A 24,139-nucleotide genomic window follows, 5' to 3' on the forward strand; every position below is an offset into this window, starting at 1 on the left:
TTGAAATTACACAGGTAAAAACTGTCAGATGTATATAAATAATTTGTAAAAAAAAATTGTAAAACCTAAATAAGTTTAATATATTTTCCAACTTTTTTTTCGAAAAATCAATAAAAAAAAACATATATAATAAGTTTTTTGTTTTTTTTTGCATATATTTTTAATGTTTTATAAGGCCTGTTTTTCATATATTTAAGACCCCATTGTTATTTTCTTAATTTTTTTTGTAATTTTTCGACGTTCATACAAATTTGGTCCGTTTTATTCAGTGTCAAATAAAGAATATTTATATGCGATTTTAACCCTGATCCTTTCTCTTCAATATAAAGTAAAAAATACGATTAATTAATTTCATTTTACTAGTTTTTACTTGTATTTTTTTGTTATGGGTATCGAAAATTCGTGCTATACATAGTAAAGAGGAAATTGAATGCTTAAAAGGGTGTTTGTTCAGAAATAATATTTCACAAGAGACAATCATCGTTGTAAATATATATATATCTATATATATAATTTTTTATACTATAAAAATTAAATACCTACAGACACTAGTGTTTTCATCCTTTCGGGAATCTTCAGTGCAGGGTGTTACGATTAATACCAGTCGAACGATTCGAACCCCGCAACACGAGACATCTCTGGCTCGATTAGCGAAGACCTAATCAATTCGGCTACCATTAACCGCGTGAAATGACGTTGAATTTAAACACTTTAATTTTTTAAATATTCATTTACGTCAGTCAGACAATGATCTAATCGTCATACGATGATCTATGCATATATATATATATATATATATATATATATATATATATATATATATATATATATATATATATATATATATATATATATATATATATATATATATATATATATATATATATATATATATATATATATATATATATATATATATATATATATATATATATATATATATATATATATATATATATACACGGCATGATCACGTTGACACACCGGTTCTCGTCAGATCACCGAAGTTAAGCAATGTTGAACCTGGCTAATACCAGATGGGTGACCATTTGGGAATTCTAGGCGCTGTATGTGCTCTCCGCTTATCTCGGCATTGTTTCCAGTCGTCTTGTACCTCAATTTGCCACTGGTATGCAACAATGTTGACTCAGGAGAGGCGTGGTTGGAGATTGCGCAACTCTTCCCACACAAATTTCACGCGCAGGCACCCTTACACTGTAAGTGGGTATCCATAGTCTGTCAAGACTGAAGGAAGCCTTTTTATATAAATATATATATATATACATACGTATATATATATTCATTTATATATATACACACACACACATACATATGTATATATATATATATATATATATATATATATAGAGAGAGAGAGAGAGAGAGAGAGAGAGAGAGAGAGATAAAAAGGAACAAACCGTATATTTCTCTATTTTGTCGGAATACTATTTCCATATTTCTCATCATATATATATATATATATATATATATATATATATATATATATAGTAAGTTATAAAATATAGATGGCGATTAAGCTACACAGAATATTCCGCGTTTCATCCACGCCAGGATTCATCAGGCTTAATCGCCATCTATATTTTATAACTTACTACCTAGCTCTACCTACGTATTGAGCACTGTTGAAGTAAATACTTAAAGTTTACGTATAAATCTATACTTTCGTATATTAATTTATGTGATTGAAGTAGTCATATATATATATATATATATATATATATATATATATATATATATATATAAGCCTCTAATAATTTTAAAGCCATCCCACACATGTAGAATTGATGTAAAACCGATGATAAACAAGAAGAATAAAACTAAGAATGAGTAATGAACTCATCTTAACGATACTATATCCACCCACCCAGTAAAACAAACACAAAGAATAACTAATCAATGAAAGGGAGATAACGATTGTATGTATTTGAAATTACGGTTTTTACAAAAATGGTATTAGTTGCCTCCCTTGAATATTATTTCTTACAATTTTTCTTTATGAAAATAATAATCGGAAAGGATGATCAGCCAATATATTTCTATATTGGATTATTCCTATTCTCCAGAATGATTTGAATATTAACGCAACCTTTTCAGGGGCACCTATTTTTACGAAACATTTTTTTTTTTTTTTTTGCAAGAACATGCTTCTCCAAGCCAGCGCTTTCCTACAATTGAAGCGAAGAAGCAAAAGCACTACTGACATATTCATATAAATTAGGTAGAGAATTTAAAGAAAAGCTATCGTCTAAACTATCCATAGTTTTACAGACATATATTCAAACACTTATTTTCACATAAATACTTAGAATTCGGCAATGTTTTTTTTTTGTTTTTGTTTTGTTTTGTTTTTTTGTTTGTTCATTTTTTATTTATTTATTTATTGATTTTATTTTTATTTTTATTTTTTTTATTTATGTTTTATTTTTTTTTGCATGGTTAGATTTTTCTTGATATTTTGCGCGTGAGACAAAAATCTCAACATTTCAACTTTTGGCGCTTACGTCGTTCTTCCACCGAACGTGTCATAATATATATATATATATATATATATATATATATATATATATATATATATATATATATATATATATATATATATATATATATATATATATATATATATATGAGCTAACAGTTAATAAAATGTGTTAAAAAAAACACTTTGAAATGAGTTAAAAACATATTTCATCTGAAAAGGAAACACTAGATAAATGGATAGTCCTTAATCCGCGGAGTTTCGAAGAAATACTTTCCTTCTCATCAAAGGGTAGGAATTAGCAAAATGCAGGATCGAATTTTGCATGCAGAAGTATTTGATGAAACAACAAGTAAGTCAAAGATCGTTCTTGAAAACAAAAAAAAAGTGAAGCAGAGGGAATATAGTGAAGAAAAAGGTGATTACACATGAATGGATAGTCTGGTGGAAAATAAAAAATCCAGTGACGGTAAAATCCAAATGTAAAACTTCAAGAAAGTTAAAAGAATTTCCATTTGTACAAGTAAAATCCCAGGAAATCCCGTAATTGGAAGAAGATCGTAATATTATAAGCTCTATTTCCTATTTGGTTTTATCGAGCTTTTACATCTGGCTGAGATAATTTTATAAATATTAATTCTTTAATATTTATAATATACTTTAATTTTACCATCTTGGATCATTTTGGTAAATTTAATTGTAATTTTTATTTCATATATATATATATATATATATATATATATATATATATATATATATATATATATATATATATATATATATATATATATATTATGATACGTTCGGTGGAAGAACGACGTATATGTATATATATATATATATATATATATATATATATATATATATATATATATATATATATATAGAAAGATAGATAGATAGATAGATAGAGAGAAAGAGAGAGAGAGAGATCAGTAAAAATGTAAACATACTTTTCGAAACTGCAATATTTACAAATATTTACAAATGCAAGGGGAATAACCCTGATTATTTGTTTGCATGCGGTTTTTCCGAAAATGATAGTAGTTGTTTCCCTTGAACATTAGTTTTTTTTGGTGGGGGGAGGTCCAATTTTTCTTTATGAAAACAAAATGAAGGTGGGCCGCACGGTTTGTTTTGACGGAGTCTCTCTTTAAAAATCTACCAAAAATCAGGTAATTATCAAATCAATATAAAATTTTAACCGGTTAAGTGAAGAACGAACTTTATAAAGGAGTACATGTTTTCATAATTGATATTCATATATACTTTTTTTGCATACAACACACCGACACACCGCTTCCTCACTTTTGGTCAATTTTACCCTTAAAATAAAAAAAAAACTAACCTAGACATTTATTCCCTGTATGGGGGAGGGGGGGGGAGAATGTAGAAAAAAAAACAGCCGGCCTTCGAATTCTAATGATGGAAACCCTAATTTTGAATGTGTTTAAATTTTCACATTTTTTGTTTTTAATTGTTAAATTCGTTTAATATGTTATAAATAATTATCTTTTAGATTAATATAAAAAAAAAAAAAAGATATCCGGAGTATTTTTACGAAAAACTCAACTTTAATTTTCACATTTCAATTGATACCAAAAAGAAAAAAATATAAACAACTGTAGAAATTTAAAATTTACAATGTTTCTGCAATTTATCGCTTATGTAAGATTCGCTTGACAGTAGCAGATACATTCTACAATTTTCTCATCAGCAAATAAATCTCATTTTAAAAATCATAAAATTATTGCCTGCTTGTTTGTTGATATCACGTGACTCAAATCCACCAATGAAATGATGATACGAAGACAAGCATTCAAAGGAGACCAAAAGCGATTGTCTGCCCATTAGTTTCAAACGAAATTCAACATAATATTGAATTCGTTAAAAATAACATAAATTTTACAATCTTATTTACAAAATTGAGGAAAAATACAGCACAACCTAGTTTATGAAAAATAATTTGATTCACTTGTTATTAATTAGAAAATAATAAATGGAAAATGATTTCATGAAATTAAAAATCAATTTTATTCATGAAAATAAAAGAATTTATTCTAAAGAGAATAAGAAATATTCTAAGGAAAATATCAGAAAATATTTGGAAATTATAAGAGCAGAATAAATAATTATATAAAAACTGAATAACACAACAAATATATAGTTGAAGTAAAAAAATCGGAAAACAAAGCAGTTTTAGTTTGTTTATGTTTTTTTTTTTTTTGTTTTTTGTTTTTTTTTTGTTTTTTGTATTTTTGTTTTTCTGCATAACTGGTATAAGTTTCCATCGTTTTAACAAACCTAGAATTTAAAATGGCATCTCTCAATTTAATTATCGGTTCGTCATAAAAAATAGAATTATTTAAAATCATTTAAAATTCAGATATTAATATTCTAATATTTTAGCATATTCTCATAGAAAATCATTCTAAATCTTATTTAGACGTGAAAAGATCATTGATTCAAAAACATTTATATATATATATATATATATATATGTATATATATGTATATATATATATATATATATATATATATATATATATATATATATATATATATATATATATATATATATATATATATAAGTTTTGCTTAATGTTTACTTTTTTGTGGCGGAAGAATTGGCACTTGACTATTTTTGTAGAAAAAATTCAAATTTAAATTTCTATTAAAATTTGTTGAAAAACTATCATATTATTTTGTTTTAAATATGATAAAATTCAAGGTTTTATTCTAGAAAAAACAAAATTTTGTTCAGAAATATTGGATCTAAATAGAGTTTAATTAGTTTAAAAAAAACATACATGAACTTGATTTTTCTTGGTGTTTTAGCCATGTCTATAAAAACGGCTGATCAAATATTATATATATATATATATATATATATATATATATATATATATATATATATATATATATATATATTTATATAAATTACAATAAGTTTACCAAGGTAATCAAAATGGTAAACTTAAAATATATTATACATATTAAAGAGTTAATATTTACAAGTAAAGTAATCTCAACCAGATGTAAAAGCTCAATAAAACCGAAAAGGAAATAGAGCTTATAATATCATTTTTATTTTACCTCCTATTCCCCTTACCTCGCCCTGTTTTTAACCAAGTAAGATCTGTGACTTACTTGTAGTTTCATTAAATACTTTTATATTCAAAATCCGATCCCGCATTTTGCTAATTCCTGCCCTCTGATGAGAAGGAGAGTATTTCTTCGAAACTCCGCAGATTAAGGACTATCCACTTATCTTGTGCTTCCTTTTTTAAAATTAAATATGTTTTTAACTCTTTTTCAAGATGTCTTTTAACATGTTTTATTAATCATTTGTTCATATATATATATATATATATATATATATATATATATATATATATATATATATATATAATCATCCACCTACAGTGCTGTTTCGTTGTTTCACAGATCATCAGTGCGGCTAAGTGGGACCTGTGGAATTTCCACGGGAACTCATCCATGTGTAATATATTGATGTTATTATTCTGTAGATGTGTAGTGTAAATGGAGACGCTCTGATATTATTGTAGCTCTTTTCTTCAAACTGCAAAAGTATTTATCTAAGCTAGAAGGGATGCTCAGCATAGCCCGGTTATAAAGGAAGCTTAAATATGATATTTTAATTCTTGCAAATTTCGTATATATTATTATCGAGATAATTTTCTATCGATTTTTATATATTATAAAGTTGCGATTTCAAAATTTAAAAAAATGTATCCATATGACTTGGGTGCATTGCTTAAATCGAAACCGAAACCAAAATTTATGAAAAAGTACATATATATATATATATATATATATATATATATATATATATATATATATATATATATATATATATATATATATATATATATATATATACTCGGGTTTTTTTTATATTCAAAAGTAATGGACTAATGAATTCAACGAGGTTGTTAGATAGTGCTCAATAAAAAGAGCTGATAATACTTGTTTATTGTTATATAAACATGCTCACATCTCGCTGCTACAAATAGCCACTTGTTTCAATCAAACAACAGACATCATCAGGCAGCAACTTGACTATTCAAATGTTCAATGAATAAACTTATTCATTGAACATTTGAATAGTCAAGTCGCTGCCTGATGATATCTGTTTGATTGAAACAAGTGGCTGTCTGTAGCAGCAGGATGTGACCATGTTCATATAACAATAAATACATATATATATATATATATATATATATATATATATATATATATATATATATATATATATAAGGAATTCCTGGTAAAATTATTTATAACAAAAATAGATGACTTAAGTGCCATCAGCTATAATCGAAACCAAATTTATGAAGAATTCTTAGAAAATTTATTTATACAAAAATTAAATGACAATTGCCATCAGCGACAATTGAAACCGAAACAAAAGCTTATGAATAATTCTTGGTAAAATTATTTATTGCAAAGAATGGAAGTCCATAACAGTTAAACGACAGTCACTTGGATGCAAGCATGTCACAAAAAATAAATAACACATACGTTATTCTATTGATATATAGATATATCAGTAGAAATGTAGGCATATTTTTTCGAAATAAAACTATTCACAAATGTAAGGGGGAATAACTCTGATCATTTGTTTGCCGTTACTTCAGCTGTAACTCCTTACGTTCTTGGCCTTCAGTCCACAATCAAAGTGTAGTATCTGTTCTCCAGCTGCTGCACTTCAATTTCTTGTTCTCTCTACATTGAATGAGCAATCTTTCACGACTGAGACAATTTTCATTTTTGTTCCTTTTCTCCACATTAAAAAACGACCCTGGTGTCTAACTCTGTCCTCGTGGGGAGACATTGTAAATAGGAACTCCTTGAATCTCTTTCAATAAAATTGTGTGTGATTTATTTATTTATTTATTTATTTATCATCATAATCTGTTGATTTATTTGTGCGTATGTGCCCGGGTGGATTTAAAGTTGTGTACATTAGTAGGTGTGTCAGAAATTTCGTGAAAAATAGTGAATAATTCCACCCCATCTTTCCAAGCTTATAACTCCTCGAAAAATTTAATTCAAGTCCTAATTTTTTTTCAATCAAAGGAGCAAGGGCTAAGGTTTCATTAAAAAAAACAAACAAACAACGTCGTTTTTTTTTTTAAAAAAAAAAGGTTTTAAACTTCGGACTTTACAGGTAAATTTCTAAAAAACATTACTTTTTTTGTTTTAAATTTGAATATATTATTTATTGACCTATTCTCTTCAATTTGTAATATATAACACTTTGGTAAGTAAATTAATTATTTACTTTTTAATAGGCATTTCAAAATGGGAGGCGTGAATTATTAGACCCCCTGTCTTTCCAAGCTTATAACTACTCGAAAAATGTAATTCAAGCCCTAATTTTTTTCAATTAAAGGAGCAAAGGACCAAGGTTTCATTTAAAAAAAAAACAAAAGAAAAAAGAAACAACGTGGTTTAAAAAAAAAGGGTTTAAACGTCGAACTTTGCAGGTAAATTTCTAAAAAACACTACTTTTTTTGTTTTAAATTTGAATATATTATTTATTGACCTTTTCTCTTCAATTTGTGATGTATAAAACTTTGGTGTGTAAATTAATTATTTACTTTTTAATGGACACTTGAAAATGGGGGGGCGTGAATTTAAAAAAAATGTTTGTCTAAAATATTATATTCGGTTTATTGGAAAGAGCATAAAATTTCACATTGACCCTGAAAATATCGTAAAAATAGAATCAATAGAAAAATTTTGATAGATTTTTAAAGTTTAAAAATTGAAAAATATTGAGTTCGTAAAATCCATTACTGTTTTTTAAAAAATAAAATAATATTTCTATTACTTTTAAAACAACTTTAATAGTTTATTTTGGAAGTATCATCCATAAAGAAAATAAACAATTCACTTTTAAAAGAGAAATTACGTGTTTTTTATATTTTATTCGCAGTTTCGTGTTAGGGATGTCAAAAATTCCTACAAAAATTCTGATACACCCAGTACATTAGCACTAAACTACGTATCCACAAGAGTATTGAAATAATAGTAAAACAGATAATGAAATATTTATTAAAAAAAAAATTTTAACAAACAAATGGCAACCATGCAAGATGCAGCCTCCACATTTTCAACCTCTTGGAAAGAAATTCTGTTCAAGGAAATTCCTTTTAGTTTCAGATGCAAAAATGGAAATAAAAGAGGAGTGAAGCTCTTTCCATGAATTGTAGTTAAACGAGTTCTTGCTCTGAATGTTTTACAGGGGTGAGCCATAGGTTTGAGCTCAGCCGAGCACCTATACTGGAAATAACAATAAAGACTTGCAACGTCTCTTCTACTTGCAACGAGTCCTGCTGTCACACCCAGGGTCTGCCAGCGGCCACCTAATTGTACCAGGACATCATCACACTCTTCAGCAGATCTAGGTACGCTTTGACCCGACTCTGAAGATGTGAGGTGGCATGATGTGGCCCTCAGTTGAAAATATACCAAAGACCATAACCGTGGTTGGAAACTTTGTTTTCATCACTCTGGGCAAGTTCCTATTATTTGCGACAATCCAACGATGCATTTTGAGCGTGCTGGAAATGGATCTGTTGTCATAATGTCTATCGATAGAGAGCATTTTCTACAGCAATCCCTCTCTGGTCTCGTCCGTTGAACGTTGTTCCATTGGTTACAATTTTATCGTTACATAAAGGGACGTGTTTTTCTAAATATTCAGTCCTTAATGGCGACAATTTTATCGTTCCACCAATGGCACACAATGTTCAATGAAGAAGATCAGAGATGCACCATTGTGCAATATGCTCTCTACGATAAATACAGATGAGTGACAGACAAAGCCATATTTCTCTAGAGAACATAATAAGGGGAGGTAATCAGTGATTAATTTGGCAGGTTCCACGTGCATTACCGATCCAAGTTATGACAAAAGAACCATTGCCAACACCCTCAAAATATTTCGCTGGATTGTCACAAATGACAGGGACGTGTCCAGACACAAAGTTTTCGGCCACGGAATATATATATATATATATATATATATATATATATATATATATATATATATATATATATATATATATATATATATACACACGAGCAAACAGTTAATAAAACATGTCAAAAAACACTTTGAAAAAGAGTTAAAAACATATTTAATCTGAAAAGGAAACACTTGATACGTGGATAGTCCTTAATCCACGGAGTTTCGAAGAAATACTTTCCTTCTCATCAGAGGGTAGGAATTAGCAAAATGCGGGATCGGATTTTGCATACAAAAGTATTTGATGAAACAACAAGTAAGTCAAAGATCTTACTTGATAACAAAAAGTGGAGCAGAGGGTATATGGTGAAGAAAAAGGTGATTACACGTGAATGGATAGTCTGGTGAAAGGTAAATAATCCAATGATTTTATATATATATATATATATATATATATATATATATATATATAAAGTAATTAAATCCACAGAATGTAATGTTTACCTGATATACGCAAACTAATATAAATACCAGTATTTATATATAGATGATATAATCCCAACCGAATAAAAAAGCTCAATACGCAATAGAGAGCTTATTATAAGAGAACAAAAATTATAAACTGTAAGTTGAAATTTACAATCAAAATTTATTGTTTGACTGAATATTCCAACAAATAATACAAACTTGCTGAGCTCTTCTTTTTTTAGCCAGGTCTTAATTTTTTTAAAATTAGCCTGAAATCACCTTTTCTAGTTCAGCCAATGATAAAAGATGACATGCTGTTTTTCTGTCTTTTTTAGTTCTCGATCTCATTCAACTGGAGATTAAGGCACTGTCCAAAAAAAAAAAAAAAACAACAGTTCCATTATTTCAGCTGCTTTGAAAACTTCCCAACTGGATTAAATTTTGGACTTCATCCTCTCTAAAGAATTATTTTCGCCTTTTAAATTACCTTGAGAGAATGTTCATGCTAGCTGAAATGTGGTTTGTTTTTCTCTATTTTTTTACATATCCAGAATTTTTTCACTTGTTTTTCTTGGCAATTTATGACTATAATTAATTGCGGTTTCACTTAATGCCATAACTAGCAAATTCTAGCATTGCTACAAATATGATCTGTTGATTTCTTTCTGTCCTCTGATGAGAAGAATAGCAAGAATAACATTCTTTGAAACTCCGCGGAATAAGGACTTTGTAAATTGTATTTTGGAGTATTTAGTCGAACAAGAAATTTTCATTGTAAATTTCACCTTACAATTTTCTTTTTCTTTCTCTAATATATATATATATATATATATATATATATATATATATATATATATATATATATATATATATAACTGTGTGGTCATTTTCATGTGTTTTGGTAGCTGTGTTTCTCGTTTCTATGTTACTTGTACTTACTAATTATTTCAATATTTACAATTCATCGAGTATTTATTCAAAAAAAAATATGTGATCGTCTGAATTACTGAATATAACCTCTCAAAATTCTTTTTGTGGAAAATATAATTTAATTACAAATTGATTCTACCATAATGCATTTCGATTTCTCCCAAAACAAGTCAACTATTTGAATTTATCTTTAATAGTTGACAGAAAAATAATGAATCACTTTGTGACCCTTCGTCATTTGGCTTTTAAATTATTTTAACTCATCGTCATTCAATGGACGTTGTGAAAATGTGAAAATGAAGATTTCAACAACCTTATTTTAACAAGTTTAATTGTAAAATATTGGGAGGAAAATGGTTTAATTAATAATGAAATGGTCAGACGATACTTGTATAACTACTATCATCTGTTTTTTAAACAATAATTTGGCAGAGATAAAACGGTATAGACTTTGTTCGTTTGGTGTTTATAGAAGAAAAGATACGAAACAGAAATTTAAGTTACAAAAAAAAACTCCCGGGCAACGCCAGTAATGTACAGTAGATTTTGAATAATTTAAGAGAGAAAATCAATTTTCACTAGTTGTCGGCTAAGGGACATAACCGACTTTTGCTTAATAACTATGTTTTTCGTCCAAGGGAGATAACCACGTCTATCTTAATAGCGCATATACTTTATGGCAATTTTATTTTGATAACCAGAAAAGAAACGTTTTCCTGTTTTTAAACGTGCAAATTTTATTTATTTATTTATTTTTACATAGACTTCACCACTTATCAAGACCCAGTGACCACTCGAGGATAAGGGTTAAGAGTATACAGTAGTCAATTGGACAATATAGTAATCGTTAGTAATGGAAATTCGGTAAATTTGTTAATTTAAGTGGAACGGCTCATCAAGAACTTGTTTACGTTGGACTTGAAGACAACCATATTGTAGTCAGTTGGAAAGCAGGAAAACGGAAGACAGTTCCACAGGTGTGCACTTAGCAGATTAAAAGTTTTTCGTGCCGTGTGCGCCATTGCACCTTCCTGCTGGAACCACATTGATCGAGAGACCCCAATTTGACTTGATCTCCTTCTTAATGTGGATGGATCCTCGGTCACACTCTCTGCTAATCTCTAACGATTCTCATCACTTCTTGCCGTACGGGGTCTGCCATATTCAGGGAGGTCACATACAACCCCTTGCTCATGAAATCGAGCCACCATAGCTTTTATTGCATTGAGAGTAAGTGGATTTCTTGTGTTGAAGTTTCGTCGAAATTCTCTTTGAGTTTCTGTTATTGACTTATTCAACCGAAAATATGACTCTACGATAAATATCCGCTCCTCGGTAGCGTAACGACTCATGAGGACCTTGGAATAGTTTCTCTAGATGATCTAAGAAAATAAAAGAAAAATATAGAAAATTAAGAAAGTTGTGAATTTTTTTTTAACCATGAGCTTCTTTTGGTGCAGGCTGTGTGTGTGTGTATATATATATATATATATATATATATATATATATATATATATATATATATATATATATATATATATATATAGAGAGAGAGAGAGAGAGAGAGAGAGAGAGAGAATAAAAAGGAACAACCCGTATTATGTGTTCATCAACGTTTCGTCTTTATTTCGAGACTTCCACTGGATGAAACGTTGATGAACACATAATACGGTTTGTTCCTTTTTTATTTTCTCTATTTTGTCGGAATACTATTTCCATTATTTTCATCATATATATATGTGTGTGTGTGTGTGTGTGTGTGTGTGTGTGTGTGTGTGTGTGTGTGTGTGTGTGTGTGTGTGTGTGTGTGTGTGAATAGATTGGCACTCATAGCGATAAACAAGAATTAAGGAAAACGTTTATATTGTACTGACTTAAATAAGTCAGTAAATAAAGATTGTATATTAAATAAAGATTGTATATTAAATAAAGATTGTATATTAAATAAAGACTGTATATTCCAAAAATAAATAAATAAAAAAGATCAATTTGATTTTATTATTATTATTTTATTTATTTTTTTATTATTATTATTTACGAAAACCAAATTTGCCATTTTTTACTGGTGAGTGACAGACGAGACCGTATTTCCATAGAGAACATAATAAGGGGAGATACTTAGTGATTAATTTGGCAGGTTGTCTGCCCTTGTCCACCGATTCGTGGATTCCGTTTTTTTACCCTCGTCGAAACCGAGTAAAATTTGATGTGCTTGAATAAAAATAAAACTACTCGATAAAATTATGTGATTTTTAGAATTTTTTATTTTCGTTCCGTGACTGGTACGTACATCATACAGACATTTCTGTATTTATTATTATTATTATTATTATTATTATTATTATTATTATTATTATTATTATTATTATTATTATTATTATTATTTAATGTCATCATGAGTGCAAATATCAAAAAGCAAATAAATATACATTGTTCTTTCTTGTAGAAATGACGAATTCAACGGTGATTTTGAGATTTGTTTTTCGTGTAAGGGAGACAATCATGTGTATGCTTATGGCGTATATGGTTAATGTAAGGGAGGCAACTGTGTTTGACTTGATGGGTTCATTTTGATAATACGTGAAACAAAGATGTGGTCTTTTTTCTATTTCTTTCATTTTTTTGTTTTTTTGTTACGTACGTGAACATTTTTTAGTTTAACAATTTTTCTTTTTGCTTTAATTCAAAATAAATAACATGAATATTTTTCTTTCATGTGAAGAAATTGTTAAAATTTGGGGAGAGACAGCGTCACAAGTTTAGTACGTGCACTAATATGGCTGAAACTCGCGGAGGGTGACTGAAAACATGGTTTTGAAAGCCGACTTATCATGATTTTTTTTATATAGACTTCCGATTACTTTTTTATCGTGTTTGAAAGATTAAAGCCTGAAGTTAATCTCTCAAAGGAAAAAAAAAGTATTTTACATGCGACAAAAAAGTTATAACGTAAAATGGGCACTTCTGCACTTTTGCCACCCTGCTGAAATAATAACGTTATTATTTTGAAAGCCATTTTTAACATGAGAAGGATAAGTGTTTTGTAACTATTCTGTGCTTCCACCTAACAATTTAATTAACAAAAAAAAAAAAAAAAAAGATATCGTGACGTTTGAATTTAACCTGAAAAAAAAAAAAGCTCCTATCTTTACACCATCAACGCTCTGATCCCCATCTGGCATCAATTGTAATGGATGGCTCTCGCCTAGGAGAAGCTCAATGTTTTGACAAGCTTCAGGGCTTGACCTTTAATCCTGATCTGAAATGGAACACGTACATCAAGTCTGTTGCCAGGGTCGCTGGAAAGATGGTGGGTTCCTTCTACCGCTCCAGAAGATATCTCACTACTGATGCAATTCTCTATCTATATAAAAGCCAATTACGTCCAAGGATGGAATACTGCTGCCATATCTGGGCAGGAGCTGCTAAAAATAGCCTATCCTGCCTTGACAGAGTACAAAATTGACTTCGTAGCTTAGTGGGGGATGCCCTTTTCTCTTCCCTGCAACCTCTCTCCCACAGAAGAGACGTTGCGAACCTGTCTTTGGTTTACCGTTATTTCCATGGCAAATGCTCGTCTGAGCTCCAATCTCTAGTCCCCCCTCGCCAATCTTTTACGAAAAACACCCGTCTAGCTGAAGCCACTGTCAAAAATTTTCCCCATTCTCTATCTGTGCCTAAATCAAAACGTAGATTCCATGAACACAGCTTCTTTCTTAGAACAGCACGCCAGTGGAACTCTGTTCCGTCTGCCTGTTTCCCACCTGAGTACAACTTGGATATCTTCAAATTCAACGTAAACAAATTCCTGATGAACCGTCCCCTTAAGTAGACAATTTATGAAATCTCAACACTAACGTACAACGTACTGTACATGCAATAACCCTTATCCCTTAGTAGCTTCCGGGCCTTGATAAGTGGTGACCTCCTTGTAAAAAAAAAAAAAAAAATTTTTTTAAACTATTTACAAATAGCGGGGTGGCAGAAGTGTGTAAGCACTCAAAAATGTTTTCACGGTGATTGCAGAAACTTTAAAGTTGGAAAAATAAATTAATTGAAAAAAAGCCCTTATAAGATAAATATCAGTTTTCTGTAACTATTTCAAGGATAATTATTAAATTAAAGTCTTAAGATACTGAATTTAAAAAAAAAGAAAAGAAAAGCACCTTGTTGGTAAAAACAAAAAAAAAAATAGCTTAATTAGCCTCAAAAAACGAAAGTTTAATAACAGTTTTAGCTTCGCACAATCAAAACAAACAAAAAAGCGTCGCGCATAAGTTCTACGGAATCCGCAAATGTCAGAAAGTCAATTTTATTTAAAAAAAAAAAATTACAGCATTATTATACTTTAATTTCTGTATTTTTGAAAATTACAAAAATATTATAAAGGCTAAAGTAGAAATCAGGGAGATATCGCCTACAAGAGAACCATATTTAAAAAATATATATATATTTATACTTGTGTATTGTTGTTTTAAAAAGGATAAAATCCATTTTTCACCTATTGGGTGTGTTTCAAACAGTATTTTGTTTAATTTTATGTTTAAGGTATTATCAGAACTTCAAATACTTAGGGTGTCAGCTTTCGCCGCCATTTCCTTGTTCAAACAGATCGATCGACTGTGTATGTTTTTTGAACCAAACGTTTTAAATGAGTAAAAACACTAAAAACTTTTCCAGATAGGTAGAAGAGTAACTCATTTTGCTTTTGCTAACATTTATTTGGTATGTACTTGATTTTTTTTTACCATTTTTTGTATCTTTAATGATTGTAAAAAAAAAAAAAAAACGAAATTTATTTATCAATTTTATCGAAAACTCTATTCACGTTATTCAAGAATCTTTTTAATTTCATTTCTGTTGTTTTGTTTGGAGGGAGATATAGTGGGGTTTTTTTTTTCTCTTAAAGCCCCTCCTTCCCTAAATTATATTAAAAAAATATTAAAATTTATTTTCTTTTTTTTTTGGGGGGGGGAGTCTTTTTTTAAAACTATACTCCCTCCCTCAGTATCGTCTTCAATTTTCTATTTTTGAGCTATTAGTGAGATTCCGAAGATGTGATTCTCTTGCGTCGGACATCTCTTCTTATTTTCACGTAACATTAGACACTACTTGTTTTTTTAGCTGAATGAACGCTTTAAAATAAGTGGAACCATTGAAAACTTAACCAACTAAGTAGAAAACGAACACATAGAAAAAAATCGATTTTATCTTTTTTAAAACAAAAGTAAATACGTAAAAATATTTTTGTTTAATATTATCGGGTGTCTACTCTCTTTTAAGAACAATATCTCTTTCAAGAACGGTCATGAGATGTGTTTACAATCGATATTTATTCAATAATGTACCAGTTTTCCAACATAGCAAAAAAAATGGACGAGCTTTCCGTGGACGTGTTTTCAGTGCACCAAACAAAGCTTTTCTTTTTTTTTTTTTATTTATTTATTTCTTTTGGCACATTCTTTGTGTAACAAATGTTTTCGTTTTGTCATAGTTGTTCATAACATTCTTTATTTAATACTCAGTTAAGCTTAGCGGTATTTCGTCAACTAATAATATTAATATAAGACTAGCGGGACCTGTGAAAATACAACAGGGAACTCATTCATATTGTGTAAATGGAGACGCTCTGATATTTTTGTAGCTTTTTTGTTCTAGCACGAACGCTCGGCAAAGCCCGGTCGTAAAGTACGCTTAAATATGATATTTTAATTCTTGCAGATTTCGTATATATTATTACAGAGTTAATGTTCTATCGATTTTTATATATTATAAAGTTGCGATTTCAAAACTAAAAATATATATATCATATGACTTGGGTGCAGTATTTTAACTCGAAACTGAAATAAAAACTTTTGAAAATATATATATATATATATATATATATATATATATATATATATATATATATATATATATATATATATATATATATATATATAAACTTTAGTTCCTTCAGCCATAATCGAAACCGAAACCAAAACTAATGAAGAATTCTTGATAAAATTATTTATAAAAAAAAATAGATGATTTAAGTACCATCAGCTATAGTCGAAACCGAAACCAAAAATTATGAAAATTCTTAGTAAAATTATTTATGACAAGAAATAGAACGTAACAATTAAACGACCGGGATGAAAGCGTGACGCACAAACGAACATACACGCTATCATATTAATATATAGATTATTATATTATTATAATAATATTATTCACTCGTAAATATTTAAGTAAAAACTAAACCGATAAATGTTTACTTACCTTAACACTCACCTTTAAAATAAAGACTTGAAAAGGTTTTCGAGTATGCTGAAAACGAATATTTAATTTAAAGCAATGTAATTCACTTATGCTATCACTGGTGGGCATTGTTGTATGCGCATAGTTTTGGCGTGCACGTGCTAAAAATATTTCACCAGTGATAAGATAAAGGAATTGCATTGCTTAATATCCGGAAAACTACTTATTTGCGGAAAATTTAAATGCGATATTCGTTTTTAGCATATCCGAAAACCTTTAAAACGTCATCATTTTAAAGGTGGAAATTAAGTCAAACTTTACCACTAAATTTAATACAAAGTTCCCAGTTTTTTGTCTTGATTTTCTCAATGGACATTTTTAGCAGAATACGGTTCGGAATTCTACACTTTCTATCAAGAACATGGTGAACAGTTAATAAGCACAGTACACGCAGAGTTCAAACTGCATTCCGCGAGTATTTGAAAACGCGTCGCTGCGACGAGCGATATTCCCCATTGGCCTTCAATCTGGTGCTTTTCTGGAGATTTTTTTTTTTTTTTTACTCTGATCCAGCGAATTTGAAAATCTCTGTTGTCAACACTGATTGTCACTGCTTAATTAGCGCATGCGTACAAGAGCAAACATAAGAAGGTATAACTGTGAATCCCTCAGATCTCCACGTAAGTTTGTATTTTTACACCAATTTAACAATGACTACAGACATTAAAATTAAGGATTTTAAAATGTACGCATGAAAAAATAAAAAAGAATTAAATCTATATATCTATAAAAATGAAATTGTGTGTGTGTGTGTGTGTGTGTGTGTGTGTGTGTGTGTGTGTGTGTGTGTGTGTGCATTTCCCTACCAAACTACTCTGTCAATTTTCAGTCTACAGACTCGAGATTTGACATAAGTGGTATTGAGATTTGGGAAAATCTTTTTAATCGGTTTTCGGCCAGAAATGTGACTGTCAACGATTTAACCTTTGTAAACTCTATCAAACTCCTCCGCCAATTTTGGGTTTAAACACTTGAAATTTTAGAAGCAGATTACGTGGAAATGAATGAAACTTTTTAATTTGATTTGAGCCGAAAACAATAAATGTTAAGGGGTCAAAATTGGGGTAATTTTTTTTAAAATTAGATCTCTGCGGTCTCTACCAAATTACTCAACCAATTTTTGTTGTAAACATTTAAAATTTTACATAAAGTGTATTCAGACCTAGGGCAAGCTGTTTAATCGGTTTTGGGCTGAGAATTTGGCTGCCATCAGATCAGGTTCTTGTGTTAAGTTGATTTGAACAATAAAAGATCAGATCTTGTGACAAAATCGATTACATTTTTGTGGCATTATCAGTTGATTTTTCTCAACACATATCATCCTGAATATCAAGGTCTCATGTATGATATGAAAAGAAACTGGAATCTTAGGGAGATATCAATCATACCAATTATTATAGGTGTCACAGGGCTTATAAAGAAGAACCTGAAGTTCTACCTAACTAGTACTCCTGGTGAACCAAGTGCAAAAGAGATACAGACAATTGTGCTTAAGGAAACAACGAGGATACTAAAAAGAGCTCTCGGTTGGTTTCAATAAAAAGCAGGTGAATGTGGGAAGCTGGTTTGGCTGACCCATACCCTGCATTACAATTTTCAAAGAAAGAAAAAACGCTTTGCCAACAATATCTATTGATGACCGGATAGAAATAGAAACATCGATTACTGTAAACTGAATAATGGGCATTTTGCTTCACCATTATTCAAATTTCAGGGCTTGAACTTACATTTCTTCAAACTCCTGGAATGCTTAGCAGCAGGGATGTTTCTTCTCAGATTCCAACAGTAATCAGCCATTATGACTGCGTCCCAATGACCCTGATACCCGACCTCCATCTCTTTTAGGTCCTGATGGAAACTCTTCCCCTGCTCGTCACTCATTGAACCCAGGTTCTCAGGAAACCGGTCCATATGTGAAAATAGATAATACATCTTGACGCTCATGTTGCTCATGTTGCAGGCCAGGTTTCTGAAAGCAGTCAGTATGTTGTTATAATCGTTGTATAAAAATAAGTCCTCAACTCTACATATTCAATACAGCTCGCCCGCCCGGGCCCCTCGGGGCCTAGGCAACAAAGTTCAAGCAAAGATTATATTTGGGGGCAACCCCACAGATACTACCATTGCTCTTGAAGCAATCAGTTATTGGTCAATGTAGGGGTAACCCTTCATACCAATTGTCACTATCTAGCTCCTCTACTCCCCGGGAAGCTGGTCCCCATTTTCCTAATCTCTCCACATTCAAAAACGGCCTTGTACCGAATTTGCTCAGTGGGGAAGCAAATAAATACAGACTCTACATATTCAATACTGCACCTCACTTTGTATTTTCGCAACAGCCGTTTGCCATAGAGTTTTTACTGATAACAGCTAATATATTTCTCTTAAATTCCATTAACACTATTTCTCTTCAGGATTCCAGTACTTCGATTTGAGGTTTTTATTGTGCCCTAAATTCTCACTTCTTCTTTCCATCACAACCATTTTAATGTCTGTATGATTTTTGTATGGTAGGATAAATGTCATACTTTAATATTTAGATAATAATAATTTGATTGTCAATACGTCCAGTGTCAGAGAAAGAAACCATCATCCTCATTGCAAATATTAATTAATGAGAAATCATCATCGCAAACATTAATTAATGCGATACGAATTACCTCCCTTTATATTCGCTCTTTATCAGTTAAAAATCATTAAAACCATATCCTCTCCAAAAATTTTCCCCAAGAAAAGAAACGTGGCTGTCTGTTTACAGTTTCAAATCGGCTATTATATTTTATAATTTTAACAAAGTAATGTTGAAAGGAGACTGTAATTTTCTTTTTTTTTACACAGTGGTCACCACTTATCAAGGCCGGGAAGCCACTCAGGGATAAGGGTTATTGCAAGTACATTACGTTAGTGTGGAGATTTGATGAAGTGTTTAATTAAGGAGGTTGTTCATTAGGAATTTGTTAACATTGGACTTGAAGACATCCAAGTTGTAGTCAGGTGGGAAGCAGGCAGACGGAACAGAGTTCCACAGGTGTGCAGTTCTAAGAAAGAAGCTTTGTTCATGGAATCCACGTTTTTTTTATTAGTATAGTTTTTTTTTCAAAATCTAAATAAATATGCAAGTGATTTGACATCTCTTCCCTTATAAATTATATTAAAAAATTATTCAGAGAAAAAAACAAAACAATGTGTTGTGTATTCAATTTTCATTGAAAATAATTCTAAATTTTTAAAATCACTTCGTTTTAACTTTAAAAGGTTAAAAAAGAATTTGCTAAAAAATTGTTTCAAATTCGTCGTTATTTATTTTATTTTTAGCCAATTATTTATGTTTTAAAAAATGTTTAACTACCGTAGAATTTCCTTGGGTTCTGCTAGTTATTATTATTATTTTTATTATTATTATTATTATTATTATTATTATTATTATTATTATTATTATTATTATTATTATTATTATTGACTCACATGGAGCTTTCACACAAGTCAGCAAACGATCTGATTGGAGACCTGTGGTGTTCTCTGGAAGCTGAGTGAAAACAAGCCTCCCCAGACGTCCAGCTCTCTCCTCCTCCTTCGACAGCATTTGCAAATAAATTTGCATCATCGCAACAGCCCCTTACCATTGATTTCTCGCTGGCAGTGGCCATTGGTTTATACTGGAATTTGAGTGGCACTAAGCCTCCCCAAGATCCCAGTTCTCTTCGCACTTGTCCAGAGGAGGTATGGCCCGTGCTCCCTCCTCGGTCTTTCCATCCTCTTTGACCCTTCTCGGCTCTTTGGTATCACTTTTTTTTGAGGGGGGCGGTAGTGAAACAATGAAGATATGTATGATGGGGGGGGGTGTAGAACACGATGCATATCTCCATTGTTTCAACACCGCTCCCCCCATTATTATTTTTATTATTATTATTATTATTATTATTATTATTATTATTATTATTATTATTATTATTATTATTTACTCACTAGGAGTTATCGTATGAATCATTATCACTGGTTGCTCACTGGCAATAACAAGTGATGTTCCCCATATGCTGGATGACAACAAATATACAGAGATTTCCAGTACTCTCCACCTTTATATGCTACTGTAGCCATTGAAAACCATTTTGCATTATCGCAATAGCCGTTTGCCAGCTATTTCTTGCTGGTAAAAACTGCTGGCGTTCTCTGAAGTTAGGCTGACAATAAGCTTCCTGAAGGTTTTAGTATTCTTCACACCCTTCCAGTGGAGGTGTGAATGGTGCTCTTCCTCCTCAATTTTTCCATCATCCTTGACCTTTTTTTACCTGAAACTAGTGCAACTACACGCGTGTGTGTGGATGTGAGTGGGGTGGGGCAAGTAAACATTAAATGCTGAAAGTGCTAAATGTATAGGCTGTTGAGGAAGAAAGAAATACAATCAGTTGCTAGGATGAGGAATAAACAATCTGGAAACTTTCTCTCTCTCTCTCTCTCTCTCTCTCTCTCTCTCTCTCTCGCTCTCTCTCGCTCTCTCTCGCTCTCTCTCGCACACACACACATGTACTCTCTCTTTCTTTCTCTCTCTCTCTCTATCTCTATTTATCTATCGATCTATCTATCTCTCTTTCTCTCTCTCTATCTATCTTTATCTATCAATCTATCTATCTCTCTTTCTCTCTCTCTCTATCTCTCTTTACCTATCAATCTATCTATCTCTCTTTCTTTATCTATCTATCTTTATCTATCAATCTATCTATCTCTCTCTATATCTATCTATCTCTCTTTACCTATCAATCTATCTATCTCTCTCTTTCTCTATCTATCTATCTATCTTTATCTATCAATCTATCTATCTCTCTTTACCTATCAATCTATCTATCTCTCTTTCTTTCTCTATCTATCTATCTTTATCTATCAATCTATCTATCTCTCTCTATATCTATCTATCTCTCTTTACCTATCAATCTATCTATCTCTCTCTTTCTCTATCTATCTATCTTTATCTATCAATCTATCTATCTCTCTTTCTCTCTCTATATATCTCTCTTTACCTATCAATCTATCTATCTCTCTTTCTTTCTCTATCTATCTATCTTTATCTATCAATCTATCTATCTATCTCTATATCTATCTATCTCTCTTTACCTATCAATCTATCTATCTCTCTTTCTCTATCTATCTATCTTTATCTATCAATCTATCTATCTCTCTTTCTCTCTATATATATCTCTCTTTACCTATCAATCTATCTATCTCTCTTTCTTTCTCTATCTATCTATCTTTATCTATCAATCTATCTATCTCTCTCTATATCTATCTATCTCTCTTTACCTATCAATCTATCTATCTCTCTCTTTCTCTATCTATCTATCTTTATCTATCAATCTATCTATCTCTCTTTCTCTCTCTCTCTCTCTCTATCTCTCTTTACCTATCAATCTATCTATCTCTCTCTATATCTATCTATCTCTCTTTACATATCAATCTATATATCTCTCTCTCTCTATCTCTCTTTATCTATCAATCTATCTATCTCTCTCTATATCTATCTATCTATCTTTATCTATCAATCTATCTATCTCTCTTTCTCTCTCTCTATCTCTCTTTATCTATCGATATATCTATCTATCTTTACCATTCTATCACTCTATTGACCTCACTCAATCTCTTGCTTTTGCTCAATCTGTGTGTGTCTCTCTTTCTGTCGTGTTCTATCTCAATTTCCATTTTGCTTCATCCCCCCTCTCTCTTTCTCTCTCTCTCTCTCTCTCTCTCTCTCTCTCTCTCTCTCTCTCTCTCTCTCTCTCTCTTCCGTATTGCCCTATAAATCCTCATGGAATTAGCAATGTTTCTGACAAAAATGGAAGAATCGCTGTTTTCTGAGTCGAAATATATCTATCAAACACCTTGCTAGCTTTTGACCTTCCTTAAAGTGGTATTTAAAAAATATAGTTCCTTACATCAAGTGGGTTTATGTCTTGTCTAAGGCAATTATCATGAAACTGACATGACTAAATAACCAGAAAGAGGAAATTGTTAGTACCTACGTAAACACTATAGATCCAACAAGGTCTGAACACGGCATTGCTGATTTCATAGCCCGAGACGATATTCGTAATGCCGATCCTGCACTTCTTTTACCTCCCCTCGATGGATAGAAAGGATTCAGATCCAAAGAACAGACTGACCACATCAATAATTAAAGCCTTTTATATAACTTATCTCTCCTAATTTCCTTGTTCTAATGGCGTGTATTTTTTTTTTTTTTTCGTTTTTGTTTCGTTTTTTTTTTCTTCTAATAAATATGGTGCCAACATAAATCCTCCGCCCCCCTCTCTTCGGTAAAAAAAAGTCCTCAGCTGTGCCCATTCAATATTACACGTCCGTCAGTCTATCACTTCACAAAAGGATGAAGAATCCATCATCTCTGCGCAGATATGAAAGCAAAAAAAAAAAAAAAAAAAAAAAAAAGCAAAAAAAAAGAAAAGGCGCTGTCCTCCCTTTATGCTTAACGTTTAGAATTATTTCTTATTATTTGGGCTTCGCACTCGGTTAAAGGGAAATAAGAAAAAAAAAGAAGAATGAACGCATCTTGCTTTTGTTATACAGAGTCGGGTACGGGAGGGGGGAGGCTATTCGTCTTTTTTTTTTAATACTTTTTATTGCATGGACATGAATGAAAAACACACAATGTGAACGTTGAAGAGAAAAGCGGTTTACAATACTTTCCTTTTGATGGGTCATTATTATCATGTTTTTAGTATATTCCCACCGTTCCTTTGTTCGCTTTATACATCATTGGATAGCATTATCCATTTTTTTTATCATCAAGTGCGTATGTATGCAAGGTTCGTTTCAGAAGTAAAGCCTCCCATTTTTCATCTCACAAAGTTGAAGAGCTCCGAAGACGGTAGTGATACCATTAAATCGGGCGACCTTTTGTGCTGCAGAATTTGTTTTTCTGCATAGTTACCATCTTA

At 30.7% G+C, this 24,139-nt stretch overlaps 1 protein-coding gene and 1 pseudogene across 5 annotated transcripts in view; both read left to right on the forward strand.

Moving 5' to 3' along the window:
• LOC145242518 (protocadherin beta-2-like) overlaps positions 1–24,139 on the forward strand; it is a 329,075-nt gene that overhangs the window by 249,816 nt on the left and 55,120 nt on the right. The window lies entirely within an intron of this gene.
• On the forward strand, positions 958–1,074 carry LOC145243083 (5S ribosomal RNA; annotated as a pseudogene).

Source organism: Euprymna scolopes, chromosome 21, assembly GCF_053919585.1.
Source record: "Euprymna scolopes isolate OS-2025 chromosome 21, ASM5391958v1, whole genome shotgun sequence".
NCBI classification, from domain to species: domain Eukaryota; kingdom Metazoa; phylum Mollusca; class Cephalopoda; order Sepiida; family Sepiolidae; genus Euprymna; species Euprymna scolopes.